A 15,681-nucleotide genomic window follows, 5' to 3' on the forward strand; every position below is an offset into this window, starting at 1 on the left:
CATGGAAACCCATTTCATGAAGCTCCCGACGAACAGCTCGTGCTGACATTGCTTCCAGAGGCAGTTTGGAACTCAGTAGTGAGTGTTGCAACCGAGAACAGACCATTTTTACGCGCTTTGCGCCTCAGCACTCGGCGGTCCCGTTCTGTGAGATTCTTTGGCCTACCACTTCGCGGCTGAGCCATTGTTGCTCCTAGACGTTTCCACTTCACAATAACAGCACTTACAGTTAACTGGGGAAGTGCAGAAATTTTACGAACTGACTTGTTGAAAAGGTGCCATCCTATGACAGTGCCACATTGAAAGTCACTGATCTCTTCAGTATGGGTCATTCTGCTGCCTATGTTTGTCCATGGAGATTGCATGGCTGTGTGCTCGATTTTATACACCTGTCAGCAACGGGTGTGGCTGAAATAGCCGAATCCACTAATTTGAAGGGGTGTCCATATACTTTTGTATATATAGTGTATATTAGTACAGCTTTGGGGAAGGTAAGTGGATCCTTGACCTTTGTCTAAGTACCACTTCTACCTGCAGCAATTTGGTAAGGGGATGACATAAGGGTTTCATCAGGGGTCAGCTGGTGAGAGTTTAGGGTTAGAGTTCGGGGGCTAGAGGTCGGTGGTGAGCACAGGTGTAACCTGTGTATGAGCAGGGTAGGACCCAGGTCCTTGGTGAGCAGGTCCAGCTGGCGCAGGTAGGCCGTGTAGCGGTGCGTGTCAGTCGGGGGGCGGGGCAAATACAGGAAACCCACGGCCGGAGGGGGGCGGGCCTGCTCCAGGATCAACCTATTAACCACCGACAGATACTCCTCCGACAGCCTTGTGGCGTTGCTCCTCTTGCCCACCTCACCCTGCCTCTGCCAGTGTAGCGCCACCTGCTGGTCCCAGGGCACTGTGTACACGTTGGCTTTGATCCTCAGCTCCTTCAGCAGCTGACCCAGCTTCTCCTCAGAGCACCGCAGGCTCCGCCCTTCTTCCACACACAGAAAGAGGCGGAGTCTAGCATGGTGCCATGCGCAGACCATGTTTAGGACGCAAGGCGAGCTGGAGCAGGAAAAGAGAGCAGGTGTCTATATAGCTGGAGCTGTCTGGTCTCAGCAGGTTGACGGGCCAAATGTCCACATACAGAGCACCCTTCCCTGGGGACGAGGAGATGGTCGAGGCCCGGTCGAACTGGTGGAAGTAGCGGGCTAGCGCTACGTTCTTCAACATCTTCATGGCGTCTGCGATCACCGCCACGTATTCTTGGGGTCCCATGACTTTTCCGTTTTCTCCATTCCCCCCCTCCTTGCCATCATTGGACGGCCGCAGGGCGGGGAAGTGGTAGGGCGGGCGTTTGTCCTCGGGGTCCTGAGTGGGGATGGTGGCATCTGCGAGGGCGGGGTCAGTGAGTTTGTCTTTGGGGGTGCAGTCATCATAGAAACCCAGGACCAAGGTGTTGGGCCTCATCCCACCTAGAGAGACAGAGAGGGATGGAAAGATGGAGAGATGAGTGAATGGGTGAGATGGTGAAAGAGGTGTGTATGAGTGACAGGTGGGGCAGAGTTATAGCTAATACATGATATCAGAGAGTAGTGAATAGAATCACTGACCTAGGCCAGAGATGAAGAGTAGATGTTGAACCCCGTGCCGTACCGAGTCAGCCAGGGTGAGGTTGACAAATGCCTTGATGTTGAGGTGGTACACCAGAGACAACCACGAGTCATAACGACACTGGAGAGGGTCGGACGGTAACGTGTCTGAGAGAGAGAGAGAAACAAAACATCAATATCTGTGCAAACATTTTGGCCAGGGGCCATTATCTGCCAAGTCCTCAGAGAATAAGAGATGAAGTTCTTTCTCTGTGTAGTGACCTGATTGGGCAGTGTGCCACAGAAGAACATAACAAGAGCTACAGACAGACAAGAGACACAAGAGAGAGAGAGACACGAGAGAGAGAGAGAGACACGAGAGAGAGAGAGAGACACGAGAGAGAGAGAGAGACACGAGAGAGAGAGACACGAGAGAGAGAGAGCGAGAGAGAGAGAAAAAGACAGAGAGAAAAAAGAAAGAGAGAGAGAGAAAAAAAGAAAGAGAGAAAAAAAAAAGAAAGAGAGAAAAAAAGAGAGAGAGAGAAAGAGGCTGGGCCTGTCAATACTGGAGGCGCTCTGACACCACTGAAAGTCTTGTCAAGATAAAAGTTACACTATATCATATGGCTGTCCAGAGAACAGCCTGATCACAGGACACCATATAGCACTACACACACACACCTACACTAAGTGGTCAGTTGATTAGGTACACCCATCGAGTACCGGGTCGGACCCCCCTATGCATCCAGAATAGCCTGAATGATTTGGGGCATGGAATCGTTGCTCAATTGGTATCAAGGGACCTAACGTGTGCCAGGAAAACATTCCCCAGGATTCGTCGGACCAGGTTACGTTTTTCCACTCCTCAATTCTCCAGTGTTGGAGATCGCGTGCTCACTGGAGCCGCTTCTTCTTGTTTTTAGCTGATAGGACTGGAACCCAGTGTGTTCGTCTGCTGCAATAGCCCATCCGTGACAAGGACCAACGAGTTGTGCATTCCGAGATGCCATTCTGCAGTGGTTCCCAAACGGTGTGGGCGCGAGGGGTTAGCGTAGGATGTTCCCCAATGCTGGAAGGGAGGCCTGAGTGAAAAAGTTTGGAACCGCTGGTGCACACCACTGTTATATTGCACCGTTATTTGCCCGTTTGTGGCCCGCCTGTTAGCTTGCACGATTCTTGCTTTCACCTTCAACCTCATCAACGAGCGGTTTTCTGGATGTTTTTTGTTTGTCACACCATTCTCGCACACTGGTAAGCAGCCTGGCTTACCACACATATACAGTTGAAGTCGAAAGTTTAAATACACTTAGGTTGGAGTCATTAAAACTTGTATTTCAACCACTCCACAAATTTCTTGTTAACAAACTATAGTTTTGGCAAGTCGGTTAGGACATCTACTTTGTGCATGACAAGTAATTTTTCCAACAATTGTTTACAGACAGATTATTTCACTTATAATTCACTGTATCACAATTCCAGTGGGTCAGAAGTTTACATACACTAAGTTGACTGTGCCTTCAAACAGCTTGGAAAATTCCATAAAATGATGTCATGGCTTTAGAAGCTTCTGATAGGCTAATTGACATAATTTGAATCAATTGGAGGTGTACCTGTAGATGTTTTTCAAGGCCTACCTTCAAAGTCAGTGCCTCTTTGCTTGACATCATGGGAAAATCAAAAGAAATCAGCTAAGACCTCAGAAAAAAAATGGTAGATCTCCACAAGTCTGGTTCATCCTTGGGAGCAATTTCCAAACGCCTGAAGGTACCACGTTCATCTGTACAAACAATAGCACGCAAGTATAAACACCATGGGACCACGCAGCCGGCACACCGCTCAGGAAGGAGACGCGTTCTTTGGTGCGAAAAGTGCAAATCAATCCCAGAACAACAGCAAAGGACCTTGTGAAGATGCTGGAGGAAACGGGTACAAAAGTATCTATATCCACAGTAAAATGAGTCCTATATCGACATAACCTGAAAGGCCACTCAGCAAGGAAGAAGCCACTGCTCCAAAACCGCTATAAAAAAGCCAGACTACGGTTTGCAACTGCACATGTGGACAAAGATCGTACTTTTTGGAGAAATGTCCTCTGGTCTGATGAAACAAAAATAGAACTGTTTGGCCATAATGACCATCGTTATGTTTGGAGGAAAAAGGGGGTACTTGCAAGCCGAATAACACCATCCCAACCGTGAAGCACGGGGGTGGCAGCATCATGCTGTGGGGGTGCTTTGCTGCAGGAGGGACTGGTGCACTTCACAAAATAGATGGCATCATGAGGAAGTAAAATTATGTGGATATATTGAAGCAATATCTCAAGACATCAGTCAGGAAGTTAAAGCTTGGTCACAAATGGGTCTTCCAAATGGACAATGACCCCAAGCATACTTCCAAAGTTGTGGCAAAAGGTATTGGAGTGGCCATCACAAAGCCCTGACCTCAATCCTATAGAAAATGTGTGGGCAGAACTGAAAAAGCGTGTGTGAGCAAGGAGGCCTACAAACCTGACTCAGTTACACCAGCTCTGTCAGGAGGAATGGGACAAAAAAATTAATCCAACTTATTGTGGGAAGCTTGTGGAAGGCTACCCGAAACGTTTGAACCAAGTTAAACAATTTAATGGCAATGCAACCAAATACTAATTGAGTGTATGTAAACTTCTGACCCACTGGGAATGTGATGAAATAAATAAAAGCTAAAATAAATCATTCTCTCTACTATTATTCTGACATTTCACATTCTTAAAATAAAGTGGTGATCCTAACTGACCTAAAACAGGGAATTTTTACTAGGAATAAATGTCAGGAATTGTGAAAAACTGAGTTTAAATGTGTTTGGCTAAGGTGTATGTAAACTTCCGATTTCAACTGTATATGGGAGTGTGAGTCTCCTGTGCTGGCTATACTAATGCTGGCTGCACTATCCACTACTACGTAAGCCCGTACTATCGCTGCTACGGCGCACACTCCCTGAAAGACTGAGCTTCGAGACTGATAAGAGAGAGCGGGGGCATGATTGATTTCTGCTAAAGGATTAAATGTCAGGAATTGTGAAAAATTGAGTTTAAATATATTTGGCTAAGGTGTATGTAAACATCCAACTTCAACTGTAGCTTTAGTTACTGTACTGCACTAGCCAAGTCAGAGATATACTTCTTCAAACATTGGTTTGACTTCAATTCAGTCTAACACAATTCTGCTAGACATTCACCAAGAAGCCTGAATTGCAATGGATGAGTGGGAGGTATTCAGCCACTGTCACGCCCTGACTCATGGGACTCTTGTATGTTGAGTCAGGGTGTGGAGATTCTATGTTAGTATTTCTATGTTGCATTCTAGGTTGTGTAGTTCTATGTTTGGCCGGGTGTGATTCCCAATCAGAGGCAGCTGTCGCTCGTTGTCTCTGATTGGGGATCATACTTAGGCAGCCTATTGGCAATCATGGGTTGTGGGATCTTGTTCCGTGTGTCAGCTTGTTTTGTGTTTAGCCTTAGGACTTCACGTTTCGTTGGTTTGTTGTTTTGTTAGTGTGTTTATCGTTGTAATAAACATGTACGCATTTCACGCTGCGCCTTGGTCTGACTCGTCCTTAAACGAACGTGACAGAAGATCCCACCAAAAATGGACCAAGTGGCGTGCCCAGGAGCAGACATCCTGGACATGGGAGGAGATCCTGGACGGAAAGGGATCCTGGACATGGGAGAAGAGCCCCAACCACTGCACTCGTGGGGGCTCAGGGAGGAGTCCTCACGGGAGGAGGACTGGGCGCGGAGAGTGAAAGACTGGTACAGTCGGAGATCTCTAACGTCAGTTCCCAGTCCGGTACACCTCGTGCCTGTGTCTCGCACCAAGCTAGTGGTGCGTGTCGCCAGTCCGGCCCGTTCCTGTTCCTCGCACCAAGCCAGTGGTGCATGCTCCCAGTCCGGCCCGGCCCGTTCCTGTTCCTCGCACCAGGCCAGTGGTGCGTGTTCCCAGTCCGGCCCGGCCCGTGCCTGCTCCCTGCACCAAGCCAGTGGTGCGTGTTCCCAGTCTGGCCCGGCCCGTTCCTGCTCCTTGCACCAAGCCAGTGGTGCGTGTTCCTAGTCCGGTCTGGCCCGTACCTGCTCCTCGCACCAGACCAGTGGTGCGTGTGTCTGGTCCGGCACGGCCCGTTCCCGTTCCACCGGTGCCTGATCCAGCTCCGGTCAGCTGCTCCACTCCGGAGCCAGAGCAGTCCACTCCACCGGGGTCCAGTCCAGCTCCGGTCAGCAGCTCCACCGGTGTCCAGTCCAGCTCCGGTCAGCAGCTGTACTCCGGAGCCAGAGCAGTCCGCTCCACCGGTGCCCAGTCCAGCTCCGGTCAGCAGCTCTACTCCGGAGCCAGAGCAGTCCGCTCTACCGGTGCCCAGTCCAGCTCCGGTCAGCGGCTCCAGTCCGGAGCCAGAGCAGTCCGCTCCACCGGTGCCCAGTCCAGCTCCGGTCAGCGGCTCCAGTCCGGAGCCAGAGCAGTCCGCTCCACCGGTGCCCAGTCCAGCTCCGGTCAGCGGCTCCAGTCCAGACCCAGACGTCAGCCCCTCTCCAGGTTCGGGATCTCCCACACCAGGGTAGGAGAGGGGAAGCAGCGCGCCGAGGTCCAGACCAGACCAGGGGCGTAACGGGGAGGCTGAGAGAATGTGGTCGTCACGCCCGGAGCCGGATCCACCTCCGAGGCGGAATGCCCACCCGGACCCTTCCCTGTCATGTCAGGTTGGTGCGGTCGGAGTCCGCACCTTTGGGCGGGGGGGGGGGGGGGGGGGGGGGGGGGTACTGTCACGTCCTGACTCATGGGACTCTTGTATGTTGAGTCAAGGTGTGGAGATTCTATGTTAGTATTTCTATGTTGCATTCTAGGTTGTGTAGTTCTATGTTTGGCCGGGTGTGGTTCCCAATCAGAGGCAGCTGTCGCTCGTTGTCTCTGATTGGAGATCATACTTAGGCAACCTATTGGCAATCATGGGTTGTGGGATCTTGTTCCGTGTGTAGGCTTGTTTTGTGTTTAGCCTGAGGACTTCACGTTATGTTGGTTTGTTGTTTTGTTCGTGTGTTTATCGTTGAAATAAACATGTATGCATTTCATGCTGCGCCTTGGTCTGATCCGTCCTTAAACGAGCGTGACAGCCACTCTTGGAGAATAATGGAAGTGAAATGTAAAAGGCTTCTTTAATCTTAAAAACCCAACGCCTCCGTGTTTCCTCTTACCCAGGTCTCCTAGCTGTACATGTCCCAGGACATAGAGACCACTCTTCTTGATGTCGTTGATGAAGGTGATGAGACCTACACTGCTACGAGGGTTAGACACCATCAGCAACACCTGGGGTCTCCAGAACTTCACATGGTCCTTACGCACTTCCAACATCAACAGGTACTTACGGGGGGGGGGGCAAAATAAAAAAATCCTGCAGCATCAGGATTTACATTTTTGTCCATATTTTTGCTTGATCTGTGGTTAGGCTATTAGCTGGCCAAACGTAGGCTACATGAAAAGTGCAATACTGTTAATAAAACCGTGTGTTAGTGTGTGCTTTCAGTGAATTTATGTAAATCACTAAGCTCATCTGCATTTCCTGCGGTAAAGTAAAATAATCAGCAACAAAAGCGTGATCAAATTAAGATCCTACACCTGTACAGTAGCTTGGTTGCCATGGCATGTTGCTACTACTGTAGCTTAGTGGCCAGATTCTTTGGCAAACTCCCCAGTTGTTAATTGTTATACCATATACATTATGTACATGTATGGTATAACAACAAACCACAGAGGAGATGGCTAAATCACAAACAGATCCGGTTACTAGTGGCAACTAGAAACCATGGTATACATCGCTAAAGTTGGCCACTCTCGCTGCATAAAACCCTTCCTTTACTCTCCTCTGACACACGTTCCTGTGCACATCCCACACCACGCCCCTTGTCTGCAGAGTGTGTGTGTCTGTCTGTCTGTCTGTGTGGTCTAATCAGAAGGATTCTGCCACTGCAGAAACAAATTGGATCCACAATCAGAATCCCATTATGACATGAGACTGTGGCAGAGACTGCAGACCAGGGAGTGTGTAGGAGGTGTGTGTGTGTGTATGGTGGCTATGAAGAGACAGTTGTCATTATGGAATGGTAGTACCGCCGACCTCCCGCCATATTCTCATTACATAAAATCACGTAGCGCTCCAATTATATCTACAGGACTAATGTTGAAACATTCCAAGACTGGAACATAAACCTGCCTATCCTATATTAACCCTCCCGTTGTCCTAGGGTCAAAATGACCCGCCACTGTGTTGAACCAACTTTATTTAATTTTTATATTTTTTGGATCATTTGTGAGAACGAGGCAGTGATACTTTCTTTAAAGTCTCACTGCCTCCTTCTCACAAATGATCCCCAAAATATAAAAATTAAATAAAGTTGGTTCAACACAGTGGCGGGTCATTTTGACCCTAGGACAACGGGAGGGTTAAATCCTGTTACCTAGCCAACCATAGAGATAATGAGCAAATACTAGGTCCAAATGGCCACCAATCTACATATATTCAAGATAATAGGACTATTAAAATACTGTGTTCCTTCCACCCTTCCTTGGAGTAATCACTGAAGTGGCATAACTGGATATGTGTAGTTGATTCTAGGTTTCACTTAGATCAATGATTAGGGAGATAGGATACTAACAAAAGTATTTGGATAATGAAACGCTATGATACACGTTTACGGAAACCGTGCCTCTGACCAGACAACCTCATGTGAATAATTAGTGTGTGTGTGCATGCATGTGAATGAGTGTGTGTATGTACAATACTAGTAGAAAGTTTGGACACACCTACTCATTCCAGGGATTTTCTTTATTTTTACTATTTTCTATATTGTAGAATAATAGTGAAGACATCAAAACAATTAAATAACACATATGGAATCATGTAGTAACCAAAAGTGTTAAACAAATCAACATATTTTATATTTGAGATTCTTCAAATAGCCACCCTTTGCCTTGATGACAGCTTTGCACACTCTTGGCATTCTCTCAACCAGCTTCATGAGGTAGTCACCTGTAATGCATTTCAATTAACAGGTGTGCCTTGTTAATAGTTAATTTGTGGAATTTCTTTCCTTCTTAATGCGTTTGAGCCAATCAGTTGTGTTGTGACAAGGGGGGTATACAGAAGATAGCCCTATTTGGTAAAAAAAACAAGTCCATATTATGGCAAGAACAGCGCAAATAAGCAAAGAGTAACAACAGTCCATCATTACTTTAAGACATGAAGGTCAGTCAATATGGAACATTTCAAGAACTTTGAAAGTTTATTCAAGTGCAGTTGCAAAAACCATCAAGCGCTATGATGAAACTGGCTCTCATGAGGACCGCCATAGGAATGGAAGACCCAGAGTTACCTCTGCTGCAGAGGATAAGTTCATTAGAGTTACCAGCCTCAGAACTTGCAGCCCAAATAAATGCTTCACAGAGTTCCAGTAACAGACACATCTCAACATCAACTGTTCAGAGGAGACTGTGTGAATCAGGCATTTATGGTGAAATTGCTGCAAAGAAACCACTACTGAAGGACACCAATAATAAGAAGAGACTCAACACACCTCCAGGCTGTGTAAGGGCTATTTGAGCAAGAAGTAGAGTGATGGAGTGCTGCATCAGATGACCTGGCCTCCACAATCCCCCAACCTCAACCCAATTGAGATGGTTTGGGATGAGTCGGACTGCAGAGTGAAGGAAAAGCAGCCAACAAGTGCTCAGCATATGTGGGAACTCCTTCAAGACTGTTGGAAAAGCATTCCAGGTGAAGCTGGTTGAGAGAATGCCAAGAGTGTGCAAAGCTGTCATCAAGGCAAAGGGTGGCTATTTGAAGAAAATTTGTTTAACACTTTTTTGGTTACTACATGATTCCATATGTGTTATTTCATAGTTTTGATGTCTTCACTATTATTCTACAACGTAAAAATAAAGACAAACCCTTGAATGAGTAGGTGTGTTCAAACTTTTGACTGGTAGTGCATGTTTATGTGAGAGTACGTGCATGTGTGTGTGTACATACTGCTAATGATGAGAATGCTAAACACTCATAACACAATCATTATCATCATAATCATCATTATAATCATTATCAACGTTTCTGCCAAACAGAGGTCCTGGAGTCAATGTGCTTCTGCCTCCTCCACTCATCTACCTCTCCATCTCTCTCTCCCTCACTCAGTCTCTCTCCATCGCCCTCTCTTGTGATCCATCTCCATCACGGTCTTCTGATCCATCACTTCTTTTCGAAATCACTCCTCCTCTCCATCTCATCACCCTATCCCCCCATTTCATATCATTTGCATATTTTCTTAACTTCTCTCCATTATTTTCTATCCACCCATCTAGAAACTAATCTCCATGTCTTTTTCTTTCATGTCTATCACTCTTTCAATACTATCTCCATCCCTCTGTACTCAGCTTGTATCTCCTTTGGCTGTATCACATGAATCTCTTCTTCTATGTCTTTCCTCAATGTCACCCAGTTGGCACCGATCCATACTGAGCACTGCCGAAACATGCACCCTCGTGATCCACACACACACACACACACACACAATCTAAGTCTCTCTGCGTTTCCCTTGTTTCCCTCTCTCCCTGGGGATGGGGGGATAGGGAGGAGAGAGGGAGCAGTGGAGGAGAACGGCTCAATAAGTTAAGTGGCTGTAATAATGCTCCTGGAGCAGCCTAGCTTTTGACAGGCTCCTGGCACCTCACTGCCCTGGCAACCGTCCCCTTGGCAACGGTCCCTCCTGGCAACACTACCCCCCTCCTTGAAAATATGGTGTGTAGTGCAAAAGGCTTGTAGAATAGAGGACAAGTACTTCTGGATGATAAGCTTAGGCGGTATACTGTATATACCTTATACCGGGGTATTTGGAAATAGCCACGGGATGGTTTTTCAATACTGTCAATACTATTGAAGTTTTTCAATACATTTTTATATTTGTAGCTACTTTTTAAGTAAATACCTGCAGTCAACTTGTGCAATACGTTAAGAGAAACCAGATTGTGTTCTTCATTTCACCCTTCACATTATTTTTCATTATGAAGATTACCATAGTTCCCCACAACAGTTGAGCCAGTCACGTGTTTGTTTATAAATAGCACAACGGGAGAAAGCGGGAGCAGGTCAGTCCAGCTGTGTATTAACAGGGGTCGCGTTTTATATTGAAAGTCAAGAGTGTTTCTTTTTGCTTCAATAGAGTGATCAGCGATGTGCAACTATAGTTTTCCTTCACAGAATACATTAGTGCGACACATTCGGCAGAAAATATCTTCATTTTCATCAGATGACAACAGATGTGCAACACTATTTGGCTGGCAGCCACACAAGTAAATGAGCCTACATTGAAAAAGCAAGGTGTTTTTTGCTAGAATGATGCATGGCGCAGTGGTCTAAGGCACTGCATCGCAGTGCTAGCTGTGCCACTAGAGATCCTGGTTCGAATCCAGGCTCTGTCGTAGCCGGCCGCGACCGGGAGACCCATGGGGCGGCGCACAATTGGCTCAGCGTCGTCCAGGGTAGGGGAGGGAATGGCTGGCAGGGAGGTAGCTCAGTTGGTAGAGCATGGCGTTTGCAACGCCAGGGTTGTGGGTTCGATTCCCACGGGGGGAAAGTATAAAAAAATACAAATAAAAAAACAATTCTAAAAAATTATAATGTATGCACTCACTAACTGTAAGTCGCTCTGGATAAGAGCGTCTGCTAAATGACTAAAATGTAAATGTAAATATTTCTAATGTTTATCATAGAAAGAATGTAGCCAGCTACATTCCCTAATGTTTTAAAGTTAATCTTGCATTTTACCGGAGAAAAGTAGGATGGCTACACTGAGAAAAGTACCAAAGAAAAGTAGCAACACATCAGTCAGAGCACGGGTCTGGTGATAGAATGCCTGTTAGTGAATTCTCATCCGAGTGGAGACGTGCAACTGAAGCACAAAATCAGTCTGATGCTGAGCAGAAATTACAATTTTAGATCTGCATTTACAAAACGCAGCAAGAGATTTCTTATGCGTTTAAAAATAAAATCCTGCGTGAAAAACGCTGAATTCTGCATTAATGCGACCCCTAAGTTAAACTTGCTAGTTATCTTAGTAAGTGGCTGAATTAATAAGATGACGGGGCATCATATTGTGTTAGCTTTCTGCAGTGTTTGAGATGTCAAAGCCCTTTGGATGAGTCGGACCACAGAGTGAAGGAAAACTCCTTCAAGACTGTTGGAAAATTATTCCAGGTGAAGCTGGTTGAGAGAATGCCAAGAGTGTGCAAAGCCTTCATCAAGGCAAAGGGTGGCTATTTGAAAAATCTCAAATCTCAAATATATTTTCATTTGTTTAACACTTTTTTGGTTACTATATGATTCCATGTGTTATTTAATTATTCTACAACGTAGAAAATAGTAAAAAGATAAACCCTTGAATGAGTAGGTGATCTAAAACGTTTGACCGGTAGTGTACATTTATGAACTAGATTGCCTGTCTTTGCAATTCATTTATTTTCGTTTGTGCTCGTTAACAGACTTAGCTAGCAGCCTCAATATAAATGTGCTATTACTTGTGCTAATTTTGTTAGCATTCTGGTAATAGACACCCAATGGACCATTGTATTTGTGGCGCCCCCTTGTGTACTAAACAGTAATACCAGTACTACCGTAAATCCCGAGATGAGAAGGACAGTATAACGTTGTGAAAATCTGGATACCGCCCAACCCTACTGGATGATGTCACACCAACACCACAGCCATTGCTAGCTAGCCAACACTACCAGCTAGCAGTACTGTAGCAGCTAAATACAATATAATTTTAGTCAATGAGAATTTTGCAACATAAAGCTTCCCTTTCTGAACATTCGAGATGTGTAGTCCACTTGTGTAGCTAGCATGACTGACTTTGTGCTAGCTAGCCAACGTTTAATTATTGCTGCGTTATGAAAGGAACTAGACACGGACACGAATTATCTGTTTAGTGTGTAAACACACTATTGGTAGTTTGTTGTAACCAAGTATTGGTGCTAAACCATGTGTTATTGGATGCTAGCATGCTAGTTAGCTATGGCGTCATAGGATACGGTGCCCTGGGCGGTTTTTCATGGAAGAATACTGTACCAAGTTAGCTAGCTGAATAAAGTAAGTTAGAGTCTATTCCTAGAAACATTGAACCGCTGTAGTTTACAACAATTATAATTTCTAAAGTGGAAGTTGGGAGAGTTATATTCGGGTGTTTCAGTGAAACAATTATAGTTTCTGAGGTGGAAGTTGGGAGAGTTATATTTGGGAGTTGTGGTGAGGGAGGCCCCGATCTCTCCTTTCCCAGATGTTTAGTTCATTTCATTCCGATCTCCTCTGCATTATTGTAGCCATTTGCTGCAGCCTGTCAACTATGCCTCTGCCTATCCCTGTTCTCTCCTCTCCGCACAGGCTACACAAACGCCTCACACCGCGTGGCTGCTGCCTCTCTAACCTGGTGGTCCCTGCACGCACCACCTACCTGGAGTTCCAGGTCTCAGGCAGCCTCTGGAACTGCCGTTCTGCTGCCAACAAGGCAGACCTCATCCCAGCCTATGCTACCCTCCAGTCCCTCGACTTCTTGGCGCTGACGGAAACATGGATTACCACTGAAATCACTGCTACTCCTACTGCTCTCTCCTCGTCTGACCATGTGTTCTCGCATACCCCGAGAGCATCTGGTCAGCGGGGTGGTGGCACAGGAATCCTCATCTCTCCCAAGTGGACATTCTCAATTTTTCCCCTAACCCATCTGTCTATCTCCTCATTTGAATTCCATGCTGTCACAGTCACTAGCCCATTTAAGCTTAATATCCTTGTCATCTATCGCCCTCCAGGTTCCCTTGGAGAGTTCATCAATGAGCTTGACGCCTTGATAAGTTCCTTTCCTGAGGATGGCTCACCCCTCACAGTTCTGGGGGATTTCAACCTCCCTACGTCTACATTTAACTAATTTCTCTCTGCCTCCTTCTTTCCACTCCCCTCCTCTTTTGACATCACCCTCTCACCGTCCCCCCCTACTCACAAGGCAGGCAATACGCTTGACCTCATCTTTACTAGATGCTGTTCTTCTACTAATCTCACTGCAACTCCCCTCCATGTCTCCGACCACTACTTTGTATCCTTTTCTCTCTCGCTCTCCTCCAACACTACTCACTCTGCCCCTACACAGATGGTAATGCGCCGCCGCAACCTTCGCTCTCTCTCCCGCTACTCTCTCCTCTTCCATCCTATCATCTCTTCCCTCTGCTCAATCCTTCTCCCTCCAATCTCCTGATTCTGCCTCCTCAACCCTTCTCTCCTCTCTTTCTGCATCCTTTGACTCTCTATGTCCCCTATCCTCCCGGCCGGCTCGGTCCTCCCCTCCAGCTCCGTGGCTTGATGACTCATTGCGAGCTCACAGAACAGAGCTCCGGGCAGCTGAGCGGAAATGGAAGAAAACTAGACTCCCTGCGGACCTGGCATCTTTTCACTCCCTCCTCTCTACATTTTCTTCATCTGTTTCTGCTGCTAAGGCCACTTTCTACCACTCTAAATTCCAAGCATTTGCCTCTAACCCTAGGAAGCTCTTTGCCACATTCTCCTCCCTGCTGAATCCTCCCCCCCCCCCCCCCTCCTCCCTCTCTGTGGATGACTTCGTCAACCACTTTGAAAAGAAGGTTGACGACATCCGATCCTCGTTTGTTAAGACAAATGACACTGCTGGTCCTGCTCACACTGCCCTACCCTATGCTTTGACTTCTTTCTCCCCTCTCTCTCCAGATAAAATCTTGCGACTTGTGACTGCAGGCCGCCCAACAACCTGCCCGCTTGACCCTATCCCCTCCTCTCTTCTCCAGACCATCTCCGGTGACCTTCTCCCCTACCTCACCTCGCTGATCAACTCATCCTTGACCGCTGGCTATGTCCCTTCAGTCTTCAAGAGAGCGAGAGTTGCACCCCTTCTCAAAAAACCAACACTCGATCCCTCTGATGTCAACAACTACAGACCAGTATCCCTTCTTTCTTTTCTTTCCAAAACTATTGAGTGTGCCGTCTTTAGCCAACTCTCTTGCTATCTCTCTCAGAATGACCTTCTTGATCCAAACCAGTCAGGTTTCAAGACTGGTCATTCAACTGAGACTGCTCTTCTCTGTGTCACGGAGGCTCTCCGCACTGCTAAAGCTAACTCTCTCTCCTCTGCTCTTGTCCTTCTAGACCTGTCTGCTGCCTTTGATACTGTGAACCATCAGATCCTCCTCTCCACCCTCTCCGAGCTGGGCATCTCCGGCGCGGCTCACTCTTGGATTGCATCCTACCTGACCGGTCGCTCCTACCAAGTGGTGTGGCGAGAAGCTGTCTCCGCACCACGTGCTCTCACCACTGGTGTCCCCCAGGGCTCAGTTCTAGGCCCTCTCCTATTCTCGCTATACACCAAGTCACTTGGCTCTGTCATATCCTCACATGGCCTCTCCTATCATTGCTACGCTGACGATACACAACTAATCTTCTCCTTTCCCCCTTCTGATAACCAGGTGGCGAATCGCATCTCTGCATGTCTGGCAGACATATCAGTATGGATGACGGATCACCACCTCAAGCTCAACCTTGGCAAGACGGAGCTGCTCTTCCTCCCGGGGAAGGACTGCCCGTTCCATGATCTCGCCATCACGGTTGACAACTCGGTTGTGTCCTCCTCCCAGAGTGCGAAGAGCCTTGGCGTGACCCTGGACAACACCCTGTCGTTCTCCGCTAACATCAAGGCGGTGACCCGATCCTGTAGGTTCATGCTCTACAACATTCGGAGAGTACGACCCTGCCTTACACAGGAAGTGGCACAGGTCCTAATCCAGGCACTTGTCATCTCCCGTCTGGATTACTGCAACTCGCTGTTGGCTGGGCTCCCTGCCTGTGCCATTAAACCCCTACAACTCATCCAGAATGCTGCAGCCCGTCTGGTGTTCAACCTTCCCAAGTTCTCACACGTCACCCCGCTCCTCCGCACACTCCACTGGCTTCCAGTTGAAGCTCACATCTGTTACAAGACCATGGTGCTTGCCTATGGAGCTGTGAGGGGAACGGCACCTCCGTAC

General features: G+C 47.2%; 1 pseudogene across 1 annotated transcript in view; it reads right to left on the reverse strand.

Annotated features, from left to right (window-relative positions):
* Positions 1-611: 611 nt before the first annotated feature.
* Positions 612-15,681, reverse strand: part of LOC311101846 (solute carrier family 12 member 9-like) — a 51,551-nt pseudogene continuing 36,481 nt past the window's right edge. The window contains exons 10-12 of the transcript in view: positions 6,792-6,957; positions 1,595-1,741; positions 612-1,456 (exon numbers count right to left, since the gene is read on the reverse strand). The product of the transcript in view is annotated as a solute carrier family 12 member 9-like (transcript). The remainder of the gene's footprint in view (positions 1,457-1,594; positions 1,742-6,791; positions 6,958-15,681) is intronic.

The sequence above is a fragment of the Coregonus lavaretus genome, assembly GCF_964263955.1.
Source record: "Coregonus lavaretus genome assembly, chromosome: 26".
In the NCBI taxonomy this organism is placed as follows: domain Eukaryota; kingdom Metazoa; phylum Chordata; class Actinopteri; order Salmoniformes; family Salmonidae; genus Coregonus; species Coregonus lavaretus.